Raw genomic sequence first — 12,944 nt, 5'->3', positions numbered from 1 at the left:
GCTACCAAAAAAAAAAAAACCTAAAGATGTCTTAAACTTAAACCCAGGAAAGCAAGAAAAAACTATACAGGCCAATTGTACAGACCTCTATGACTATTTCAATGGGAAAAAAAATATTTAATGTGTGTAATGAATAGTAAACATGTGAACAAGTGTGTGTGTGAATGCCACTTGCTCAAGAGGCCTAGATGAAGCAGAAATCCAGGCTAAACACAAAGGTGGATGTGGAAGGTGAGGGTCACCAAGCTTTTTCATTTCTGTATAAAGATTGTTTGTCCTCTATGAAGAACAAAGATTCAGTATTAAAGTTACAAGATGAAACCAAAAACAGAAAGTTAAGCCCTAAAGTCAGGAAGTAGCACTACCTTTTTCACTGTTGTACCCCAGCACACAGCAGATCCTCAGGGTTGTCCTGGGGGAACTGGAAAAGACTAAGTGCAAAGTTAGGCCTTACAGAACTTCCCTTTCCATCCCTTCACTTCTCAGAGCTTCCCTTTCAACCCCATAAATGGTATTTACTTCTCACACATTATTCACCACTCATTTATGGAGTGCTTACTCTGTGAATGATAATTAACATGAGGTGGTGATAAATTAAAAATAAGGTATGGGAAGAGGGAAGTATTGGGTGCAAATGCTATAATTTTAAAAACAGCTTAGGGCTGGACATGGTGGCTCACCCCTGTAATCCCAGAACTTTGGGGGCCCAGGTGGGAAAATCTCTTGAGTTTACAAGTTCTAGATCAGCCTGGGCAACATAGCAAAATCTCATCTCTTCCAAAAATACAAAAATTAGCCAGTCGTGGTGGCAAGCACCTATAGTCCCAGCTACTTTGGAGGCTGAAGTGGGAGGATCACTTGGTCTTGGAAGGCGGAGGTTGCAGTGAGATGGAACCACTGCACTCCAGCCTGGGTGATGAGCCAGACCTTGTCTTTAAAAAAAAAGGAGTAAATTCAATGTTTAAATAATTTTAAAAAAAATAAAACATTTTTAAAAACTAGTTGGTTATGGAAGCCCTCATTTTGAAGGTGACAGGAAGACAAATTTGAAGGAGCAGAGGGGGCAGTGACTGAGGGAAGACTGTTCTAGGCAGAGAGACGGTCCAGTGACTGGGCCTGAGACGGAAGCATGGCTGATGTGCTGTAGGATGGGAGGGGGAAGAACAGTAGGAAATGATGTTGAAGAATGGAGGAGGCACAAGCAGATTTTTCAGAACATTGTGGACCATAGTTAGGTCTTTATCTTTTACTAAAATTAGAGGATTTTGAACAGAAAGGTGACTTGATCATTTAAACAAGATCATTCTAGCTACTGTGTTGAAAGGAGCCTGAAATGTAGCAGGGGCCAAATCAGAACAGTGATGAGTCGGTTGTAATAAGCCAGGCAAGAAATGATTGTGGCTCAGACCATACATAGTGGCAACAGTGAGCTGGTGGGAAGTAGTTAGAGTTTGGATATATTTTGAAGGCATAAGCAACAGAATTTTCTGACAGATTGTTATAGAATACAAGAAAGATTGCATGTAACGAGTATCAGTTCTCAATACAAGGACCCTGAGAAGGGATGAGCTCTCATGAAGAACCAGAGTGGCATTATACCGCAGCCTGGAACACAACCCAGGCTGGGACCAAGAGATGAATGGCATGTCAAGAAACCTTAATAAAAATAAAGATAACATTTTTTGGTTGTGATTGAAATTAACCTGACAGGTTGAAATTAGTCACCTCTAGAAAACCCAAGCAAGGTGTAGTAGGCAGCCTCTAAAATGGTTTTTTTTTTTGTTGTTTTTTTGTTTTTTTTTTAAAGAGAGTCTTGCTCTGCCAGCTGGGTTGGTGTGCATTGGTGCAATCTCGGCTCATTGCAACCTCCTCCTCTCTTGCTCAAGCAATTCTCCTGCCTCAGCCTCCCAGGTAGCTGGGATTCCAGGTGTGCACACCACCACACCTAGCGAATATTTGTATTTTTAGTAGTGACGGGGTTTCACCATGTCAGCCAGGCTGATCTCGAAATCCTGACCTCAGGTGATCCTCCCACCTCAGCCTCCCAAAGTGCCGGGATTACAGATGTGAGCCACCGCAGCTGGTCAATGGACCCATAATACTTACACCCCCTGGTATTCACTGCCTTGTGTAGTACTCTCCCTTGTGGTGGGGTAGACCTAGTGACTTACTTCTAATAGGATATGGCCACAAAAGGAATGGGTTGTCATCCCCAAAATTACGTAATGAGATCGTGACCTCCTAGCTTGCTCCCTTGCTCTGGCTGTAGCAAGCTGTTGTTTCAGCTTTATCTCTTAACCTCTAGCACCCTAAATTACAGCCATATTCACTATCCCAGACACAATTTCAGCTTCACTGATCAAGATGTTACATTTTAAGACTTTTTTTTTTTTTTTTTTTTTTGAGACGGAGTTTCGCGTTACCCAGGCTGGAGTGCAGTGGTGCAACCTCGGCTCACCGCAATCTCCGCCTCCTGGGTTTAAACAATTCTCCTGCCTCAACCTCCTGAGTAGCTGGGATTACAGGCACGTGCCACCATGCCCAGCTAATGTTTTGTATTTTTAGTAGAGATGGGGTTTCACCATGTTGACCAGGATGGTCTCGATCTCTTGACCTTGTGATCCACCCGCCTCAGCCTCCCAAAGTGCTGGGATTACAGGCTTGCGCCACCGTGCCCGGCTTAAGACTTTTAAGAAAGTAATTTGATCAAACAGACGAGTAGACTAAAACAGATACAAGCCTTTAAACAATCTAGAAATTACCTGGCTGTTTTAAACAAATTCAAGTGTGAAATTGAAGAGTACTTGGCCAAAATATGGTTACAAACAACCCCTGGGCAGAATATCATTTTCCAGATGTGATACCTGTCTTATAAAATACTGTTGAGGATTTGGGGAAGTGAAGACCTGATTAATCTTACATTAATCTTACCATTATTCTGGGGTGTGACAAGGGAGATGATCAGTAAAGACTAAAAAAATACCATACAAAGAGAGAACATGGAGGATCACTTGAGCCCAGGAGTGCTGGGCTGTAGTGAGCTGTGTTGATCAGGTTTCTGCACCAAGTTCAGCATCAGATAGTGAACTTCAAGGAGCTAGAGACCACAAGGTTGCCTAAGGAGGGGTGAATAGACCCAGTTTGGAAATGGACCACATCAAAACTCCTGTGCTGATCACTAGTGGGATTGTGCCTGTGAATAGCCACTACCCTCCAGCTTGGGCAACAAAACAAGACCCCATCTTTAAAAAAAAAAAAAAAAAGTCTGAGTGTGGTGGCTCATGCCTGTAATCCCAGCACTTTGGGAGGCTGAGGTAGGCTGATTGCCCGAGCTTAGGAATCCAAGACCAGCCTGAGCAACATGGTAAGACCCCCGTCTCTACTAAAAACACAAAAATTAGCCAGGCGTGGTGGCCCATGCCTGTGGTCCCACTTACTTGGGAGCCTGAGGCATGAGAATCACTTCAACCTGGGCAGCAGAGGTTGCAGTGAGCTGGGATCACACCATTGCACTCCATCCTGGACAACAGAGCAAGACTCTGCCTCAGAAAAAAAAAAAAAAAAATGGTTTTAGCAAAGGATAAGACTTGGAAACAAAACCACACTATTGTATAAGTAATCTTCAAATATTAGAATTAACGAGTGAAAAGTCGCTGGATACAAACCTAGTTTATAAAAAGTAATTTTTTGGGTACTAACAATGAAGAGGAAATTAAACCTTTGAAGTGATACATACCGTTTACCTTTGGGAAAATATCAAATACCTAGTAATCTGATGAAAGATGTATAAACCTATGCACAAAATATTACAAACAATATTGAGGAAAGCTTAAGCCCTAAATAGAGGGAATGCCATTTTTATTATTTGGAAGATGCAGAATCAACACAATGCCAATCAAAACTCCAGGAGGATCTGTGAATGCATTTGCATGTGTGTTTGTAGAAATTGACAGGTTGATTCTAAAATACATGCAAAATGTAAAAGGCCGAAAACAGCTAAGAGAATTAAAGAAGAATGAAACTGGGCAACTTTACTACCAGATATCAAAACCTAGCCTTTTTTTTTTTTTTTTTTTTTTTTTGAAATAGAGTTTTGCTCTTGTTGCCCAGGCCGGAGTGCAGTGACACGGTCTTGGCTCACTGCAACCTCTGTCTCCTGGGTTCAAGTGATTCTTCTGCCTCAGTCTCCCAAATAGCTGGGATTGCAGGCGCCTACCACCATGCCTGACTAATTTTTGTGTTTTCAGTAGAGATGGTGTTTCACCCCATGTTAGTCAGGCTGATCTCGAACTGATGTCAGGTGGTCCGCCCACCTCAGCCTCCCAAAGTGCTGGGATTACAGGCATGAGCCACCACGCCTGACCAAAACCTAGCTTTTTAAAGCTATTGTAATTAAGACAGTGATATTGCCCCACAGATCGACAAATAGACCAATGGGAAACAAAGAGTTCAGAAACAGATTCATAGTTACGTGGTTTATAACAAAGGTGGCTTTTCAGTGCAGTTGGGAAAGGATGGTCTTTTCAATAATTGGTTTTGGGTCAACTGGCTTTCCTCACAGGGAAGAATTCTTGACCCCTGTTTCGAACCAGATGAGTTTGCTGATCTAAATGTGAAATAAAACATAGGGAATGATCTTGGAGTAGTCAAAAAGTTCTTAAACAGAATAAAAAATGTGCTCACCATAAACATTCGGACATAGTGGCTCACACCTGTAATCCCAGCACTTTGGAAGGTCAAGGCAGGTGGATCACCTGAGGTCGCAAGTTTCAGACCAGCCTGGCCAACATAGTAAAACCATGTCTTTACTGAAAATATGAAAACTACCTGGGCATGGTGGTGGGAACCTGTAATCCCAGCTACTCAGGAGGCTGAGGCAGGAGAATCTCTGGAACCTGGGAGGCAGAGGTTGCAGCGAGCCGAGGTTGCGCCATGTACTCCAGCATGGGCAACAGCAAAAGACTATCTCAGAAAAAAAAAAAAAAGGGGTGCTCACCATAAAGGAAATAAGTGCTATATTGATCTGTATTAAATTTAAGAACTTCTGTTTGTCAAAAGACACCATTAGGATACTCAAATGACAGGCCAAAGAATAGGAGAAATTCACAAATACACTTACCTAAGAAAACACTTATCCAGATCATATAAACCACAAAACGATTTGAAGGAGAAAACAGAACTTTAGGAAATGGCCAAAGGGGAGGGAACCCTTAGTAAACTGGCACCCGAAAAAGTGGAAATGCAGATGTCCAATAAACATATAAATAGGTGCCCAGTTTCATTAGTTACCAGAGACATGCAAATAAAACCATAATCACTGCATACCTACCCAATGGCTAAAATGAAAAAATACAGAAGACATCAAGTGTAGGTAAGAATATGAAGCAATGAAAATTTTTATGCACTGCTAATAGAAGTACAAGTTGGTATAGCCATTTTGGAAATTTGAGAAGAGAGAGTATCCATGACACTGGAACAAATAGGGAATATAACATAGCAGTTCTTCCAGGTGTAGCTCTAGCAAGTAGTATATGTTTGTATGTATATATATTTACCAAATGACATGTGCAAAAAAGTTCATAATTGTCAAACTGGAAACTATCCAAATGCCCATCAAAAGTAGAATGAATAAATTGTGGTTAACTTATATAATGGAATATCCTACAATGATGCAAAGAATCTACAGCTACATAAACAATATGAATGAGTCTGATAAATATGTTAAGTGAAAGAATCCAGAGAATATGTATCAAATGATCTTGTTTATCTAAGTTTCTTAACAGCCCAGGCAGTCCAGGCATGGTAGCTTGTACCTGTAATCCCAGCACTTTTGGAGGCCGAGGTGGGTGGGTCACCTGAGCTTAGGAATTTGAGACCAGCATGAACAACATGATGAAATCCCATCTATACAACAAATACAAAAATTAGCAGGGTGTGCTGGGTTGCCTGTAATCCTAGCTTCATGGAAGGCTGAGGTGGGAGGATCACTTGAGCCCAGGAGGTTGAGGCTGCAGTGAGCCACGATCAAACTTAAAAAAAAAAAAAAAAAAGGTATCCACAAAAGTAAATACTACAAGCATGTTTGATCACTGCACTAAAAAGATTAAGAGAAGGAGAGAATGAGGTAGGGGTTAGGGAGGGGAAAACGTAGATATTCTGTTAAATAAAAACAAGGAATTGATCTTTAGGCCAAAAACCCAAAGGTTGAGAAGTGAATCGTGTTCAGATTATCTGAAAATATATACACTCTGGATAAGATGAACTCATTATTTTTCACTGATTTCCAACATGTTTCAATTAAAAAGCACTTCTTGCATTCTCTGCAATGTCTACTCATAACAGTTCAGAATTACTTCACTTGGTAACTAGCTTAAAGAACTCATTACCAAAAAGAACAGTATAATTAGACAAATGTAAAACAGTTTAAAATGTTTGCAAAAATGTTGAGAAGTCTGAGCCATACATGACCCTTCATTTATTCATTCAAAAGACATTTATTTAATGCTTATTTTTTTTCTATACCCTGTAGTCCCAGCTGTAGGAATATAGATGGAGATTGGGAGGTCATGGAGACATAGAGCATTCCTCAAGAAAGAAAGCAAGAGGAAAGCAAGGAAGGAATGTGGGATTTGGAGCACAGAAGTAATTAGCTACACCAAGCTAAGAAGGTGGCCAGGTCAGCAATGGGACAACCTAGACCTGCTCCCAAGACCAGAGTGAACTGGGCGCTTTCAGCAGCCCACCCCCATGATTGGCGGGCGCAGTTAACTCACCTACCTCTAGAATCATCATTGCCTAGGACCTCAAGGTAGCATGTGTGACCTGGAACCTGAAACCAGGACAGAAAGCAGTGAGATTTCTGACAAGAGGCATTCCTAATGGAAATGGGGTTACTGGATAGAGTGAGCTTGGAAATCAGATTCTCTGGATAAAAGATGTTGCACTGCTCCCAGTCCAGAGTGGTGCCCTCTTCAAACTCTTGCATGTCCTTGGTGGGTTTGAGCTGCAAAGTTCTCTGTCACCTTGTGTCTTCCCAGATGTGGGCTAGCAGGCAGAGTGCCACTGCACACACTCACTGCTGACATCTGTCCTGTTGGCCCAGGACACCTGCTGGAAAGACAAGGCAACTCTAGTTTGTACAAGTTCCATCACAGTCTATTGACTTGTTGCTTTGCAATTCTTGGTGTACTAATTGCTGGCTAAAGACATTCCTAACATTAAAAGAAGAACATGTTCGGATTCAATATTTTACGTGTGAGAAATATATCCAGTTGCAGAAATTGATTCCTAACTTGAGGAGAAAATATTTTCCCACTGATGAAATTTATCAAATTGGTATAGAATCTTCTGGGAAGAAAAACAGTAACCGTGATAAAACTTCAGCTGGGAGCCATATGTTTTTAAAAGTAGCCATTTTAAACTAAGGGCAATGCATCAAGTGATAAAGCTGGTTCGCTCTGCAGTGTTGTCACACATATCTGACCTGTGAAATTCTGGGGGGAAAAATCACTGAACTTAAAAATATTACACAGGAAACTGACCTTGTAGACTCACTTCTGAATACTCTGATACAATGATTATCCTAGGATAATAAAAGAATTATCAGCTGCTCAATATTTTACATCTTATGACTGAAAAAGAAAATAGTATGTAATAATTAATGAACTAGCAGAACCTTCTCAGTAAAAAGGCATTTGTTTTTGCCCGCAATTTGATTATATGGTACACCTTATTTTACAAACCAGTGTTTTTTTTAAAGTAGGCTGGATTCATAAAGAAACAAAATTTTTCTAAAATATTAAATTATTTCTACTTTGCAATTGTAATAATTATATGTGTTTTCATAACATATTAAGGGATCTACTCTAATGTCTACCCTGGACAAATGCTTTTTGTGTCCTGAAAGCCCAGACTAGCATTACTTTGCAGTATAAACAAACCAGTCCTCCAGTTCTATTCCATCCAAGGGCTAAATGCACATGGACTTATTTGGTATCTTTCTCTTTCTCTCTTTTTTTTTTTTTCTTAAAACTACTATTGTTTTTTCTATAACATCTCTGTTTGAATGCTAACATTCTGGTTTTTCATCAACTGTCCTTTTTTTCAGATTATAAAAGAAATTAAAATTGCCTACAGCCCATCTCCGAAATAGACCCACTTTTGCCATTTTGTTGTCTTTGCTTTCAGACTTGAAAAGTGACATCTCGATATGATTCTTTGTTGGTTTGTTTTGGGGTTTTTTTTTTGAGACTGAGTTGCTCTGTTACCCACCCTGGAGTGCAGTGGCACCATCTCTTTTCACTGCAAATTCTACCTTCGGGTTCAAGTGATTCTCCTGCTTCAGCCTTCTGAGTAGCTGGGATTACAGGCACGCGCCATGCGTACCTACCTGGCTAATTTTTGTATTTTTATTAGAGACGAGGTTTCACCATGTTGGCTAGGCTGTTCTCGTCCTGACCTCAAGTGATCCGCCTGCCTCAGCCTCCCAAAGTGCTGCGATTACAGGCATGAGCCACTGCACCCAGCCTCCGTGTGACTTTAAAACATGTTTTCTCATTATAAAAGGAAGAAACGTGCTTTCAAGAAATCTGACAAACGCTCCTGATAAATTTGCTGTTTTTCCAAGATATGATGTCAGCAGAATGCTGGGATCTGAGGAAACAGAATTCATCCATGTGGGGAATGTAAAGTGACACGGTGTTTAGGAAGCCAGTTGGGCAGTGTTTGCTGTTATTAAATATGTGTGCACTCTCTCACCTACAGACTCCATTGCTAGATACCTTTCCAACAAAAAGTATCCTACATGCACATAAGGATTAGGATAGTAACTGAAACATTGTTTATAATAGAAAATCCAGGAAAAGGCTTCATGTCCATCATTCAGTATAAAATTGATATATATAATTCAAGTTGTATATAAATTATGGTACAGCTATATTATAAATGTGTGTTTATATACTTAATAAATACTATGCAGCTATTGATATTAAATTAAAATTTATTTTTTATTTTTATTTTATTTTATTTTTTTGAGGCAGAGTTTCACTCTTGTTACCCAGGCTGGAGTGCAATGGCGCGATCTCGGCTCACCACAACCTCCGCCTCCTGGGTTCAGGCAATTCTCCTGCCTCAGCCTCCTGAGTATCTAGGTTTACAGCCACGCACCACCATGCCCAGCTAATTTTCTGTATTTTTAGTAGAGATGGGTTTCCACCACGTTGACCAGGATGGTCTCGATCTCTTGACCTTGTGATCCACCCTCCTCGGCCTTCCAAAGTGCTGGGATTACAGGCATGAGCCACCGCGCCCGGCCCGTTTGTGTTTTGTTTTGTTTTGTTTTGTTTTGTTTTGTTTTGTTTGAGATGGAGTTTCACTTCTCTTACCCAGGCTGGAGTGCAATGGTGCAGTCTTGGCTCACTGCAACCTCTGCCTCCTGGGTTCAGGCAATTCTGCCTCAGCTTCCTGAGTAGCTGGGATTATAGGCACAAGCCACCATGCCCAGCTAATGTTTTGTATTTTTAGTAGAGATGGGGTTTCACCATGTTGACCAGGATGGTCTCAATCTCTTGACCTCGTGATCCACCCTCCTTGGCCTCCCAAAGTGCTGGGATTACAGGTGTGAGCCACCACGCCCGGCCCTTTTTTTTTAAGAGGCAGAGTCTGGCTCTGTCGCCCAGGCTGGAGTGCAGTGATATGATCATAACTCACTGCAGCCTGAAACTCCTGGGCTCAGCATTCCTTCTTCCTCAGCCTCCCAAATAGCTGGGACTAGAGGTGTGCCACCATACCCAAAATGCTGTAACAGAGATGACATTTTATTATACAGCATGTATATTTCATGGTCTCAGTTTGGTTGTGGTTTCATGTGCCAAATTCCACTAGAACAACAAAAGCATGGACACTGTTTTCACATCGGGAATACAAGCAGCAGTGTGTGTCCTGTTGAGCATGTGGGTCCTAACACTAAATGAAGTGATCAAAGTTCATCTTTTTTTAAAAAAATAAAGATGAGGTCTTGTGTTGCCCAGGCTGGTCTTAAACTCCTGGACTCAAGCAATCCTCCTGCCTGGGCCTCCAGCATACTGGGATTACAAGCATGAGCCACCCAACCCGCCCAAGATGACCTAAATTCGAATTCCGACTCTGTTAAGTGTGATCTTTATTAGGTTACTTAACCTAAGATTCAATGTATCTCTAAAATAAATAATATAATACATAATTCCTACTCCATAGAGTTGCTGTGAACACGAATATGAAATGCTGCATGCTGTTGTTCTGGCCCATAATTGTTAAAAATATTGTCATAGCTGGGTGCGGTGGCTCACGCCTGTAATCTCAGCACTTTGGAAGACCGAGGCAGGTGGATCACAAGGTCAGGAGATCAAGACCGTCTTGGCTAACATGGTGAAACCCCATCTCTACTAAAAATACAAAAAAAAAAAAAAAAAAAAAAAGCTAGGCGTGGTGGCATGCACCTGTAGTCTCAACTACTTGGGAGGCTGAGGCAGGAGAATCTCTTGAACCCAGGTGATGGAGGTTGCATTGAGCTGAGATCGTGCTACTGCACTTCAGCCTGGGCGACACAGCGAGACTCCATCTAAAAAAAAAAAGAAAAAAAAAATTGGTCATTAACATATTATGGATCTCGTAAAGGCAATTCCAGCATACAGAAAGGCTAAACAATGACAAAGCAATTTTCTTTATTCCGTAGAAATACTAGGCTCACTCTAGAAAGGGATATGAGTACAATACTGGTGGATGGTGGTCTTTTTAAAAGCATTGTCAAGGTAGTTCCTCTAAGCATCGCCTAAGCATGTTCAGTATGAAGAATTTTATTTTCTGTGGCAGAAGTACCTGGCATCTCTCATTCCTAAGATAGTTTTTTAACTCGGCTCTGTCAGTTTCTTACTTTTTTTTTCTTTCCTTTTTCTTTTTCTTTTTTTCAATCCCCCCACCCCCCCAATCCTGTCAGTTTCTAAAAGCTGAATTGGAACATCATAAGCTGGCCGTTGCTACCAGTGTTTCTTCCCTTACGACTGCATTCTGGTTTTCACCTCTTCTCCCTTGGATCTTCCTGTGAATGTGGCCATGTAACTTTGAGGTCCCTTCCGCCCAGCAGTGAGATCTGTTTCCTCACACTATGAATGCTGGGCATGGCTGTATGACTCAGTTTAGCCAATGGCATGTCAGGGGCTGTGATACAAGCAAAGGCTTGAAGTGCATCTGCACATTTGGCTTGTCCTCTTGCCCTCTCACAGTCCTGCCATTGCCATGAGAAAAACAAGTCCCAGCCCTGCTCGTCCAGGAAGAGTAAGGCAGGCCTGGAACCAACCTTCAGTGTGGAGCTGTACCTAGTCAAGCCCAGGCTAGACCAACTGACCTGCTGTCATGAGTGATAACACCTTTACTATTTAAACTACTAAGTTTTGGAGGGGTTTGTTACACAGCAGTACTAGCTGATAAATTTCCAGCCTTGTCACCTTAGTATCCTATAGGTAAAGCTGTTTTTTAAAAAAAGTAATAATCTGGGCACAGTGACTCATGTTTGTAATCCCAGCACATTCGGAGACTGAGGCAGGAGGATCGTTTGAGGTCAAGAGTTTGAGACCAGCCTGGGAAACATAGCAACACCCTAGTCTCTAAAAACTGAAAGTAACAATCCACAAATATGTACATAAACGTATATAAAATAATATGAAAATTTATAGAAATACATGTAACTAAATTTATTGGAGGAGAATATGCCAACTTTTTTTTTTTTTTTTTTTTTTTGAGACGGAGTTTCGCTCTTGTTACCCAGGCTGGAGTGCAATGGCGCGATCTCGGCTCACCGCAACCTCTGCCTCCTGGGTTCAGGCAATTCTCCTGCCTCAGCCTCCTGAGTAGCTGGGATTACAGGCACACGCCACCATGCCCAGCTTATTTTTTGTATTTTTAGTAGAGACGGGGTTTCACCATGTCAACCAGGATGGTCTCGAACTCTCGACCTCGTGATCCACCCGCCTCGGCCTCCCAAAGTGCTGGGATTACAGGCTTGAGCCACCGCGCCCGGCGAATATGCCAACTTAATTCAGTGGCTTTTTCCTTCCTCAATATCTTTTTTTTTTGGCGGGGGGGGGGGGGGATGTCCAGAGCTCCTAAAACCCATTGGTGGGTGACTACATGAAGAAGGCCAACCTAACATCAGCTCATTCTTCCAGCCAGGTCTTCCACGGTATACAGCTCCTGGGTTCTACTCTGCTTTTTCCAGTTGGCTGTGTTGTGAGTCTGTTGGTTGCTGATTCTGTATGTGGTATTATAATTCCTTCTCTCTGTAACTGAGCTTGTAACGGAAAAAGCAACAATGCCTAAAATCATGTAACAAGAAAAAATGGCATTTTCACTATTTTCATGGTTCATTACATTGAAAATAAAAAGACCCAGTGGCTCATGCCTGTAATCCCAGCACTTTGGGATACTGAGGCAGGTGGATCACGAGGTCAGGAGTTCAAGACCAGCCTGTTCAAGATGGTGAAACCACATCTCTACTAAAAATACAAAAATTAGCCAGGCATGGTGGCAGGTTGCCTATAATCCCAGCTACTCAGGAGGCTGAGGCAGGAGAATCACTGGAACCAGAGGGGTGGAGTTGCAGTGAGCTTAGATTATGCCACTGCACTCCAGCCTGGGTGACAGAGTAAGACTCCATCTTTAAAAAAAAAAACCGGAAGTTAAAAACAGTTTCTATTTGAAAGCACTATCAATGCCAAAGATCTAATTGCAAAATATTATACAGGAAACTGCAGGGGTCTAACACCTGCTGACTAAGAATTTATAATCTGAGATGATGTAGTAATAATCTCATTTGGATTATATAATGGGGGAGGGCAGCAGATGCTATAAATGTATTAAATAAGGTAAGATTACTTTTAGAAGTAGAAACTTTTAAGGCTGGGCACGGTGGC

Source organism: Saimiri boliviensis, chromosome 10, assembly GCF_048565385.1.
Source record: "Saimiri boliviensis isolate mSaiBol1 chromosome 10, mSaiBol1.pri, whole genome shotgun sequence".
NCBI lineage: Eukaryota > Metazoa > Chordata > Mammalia > Primates > Cebidae > Saimiri > Saimiri boliviensis.
This window is presented reverse-complemented; position numbering follows the sequence as displayed.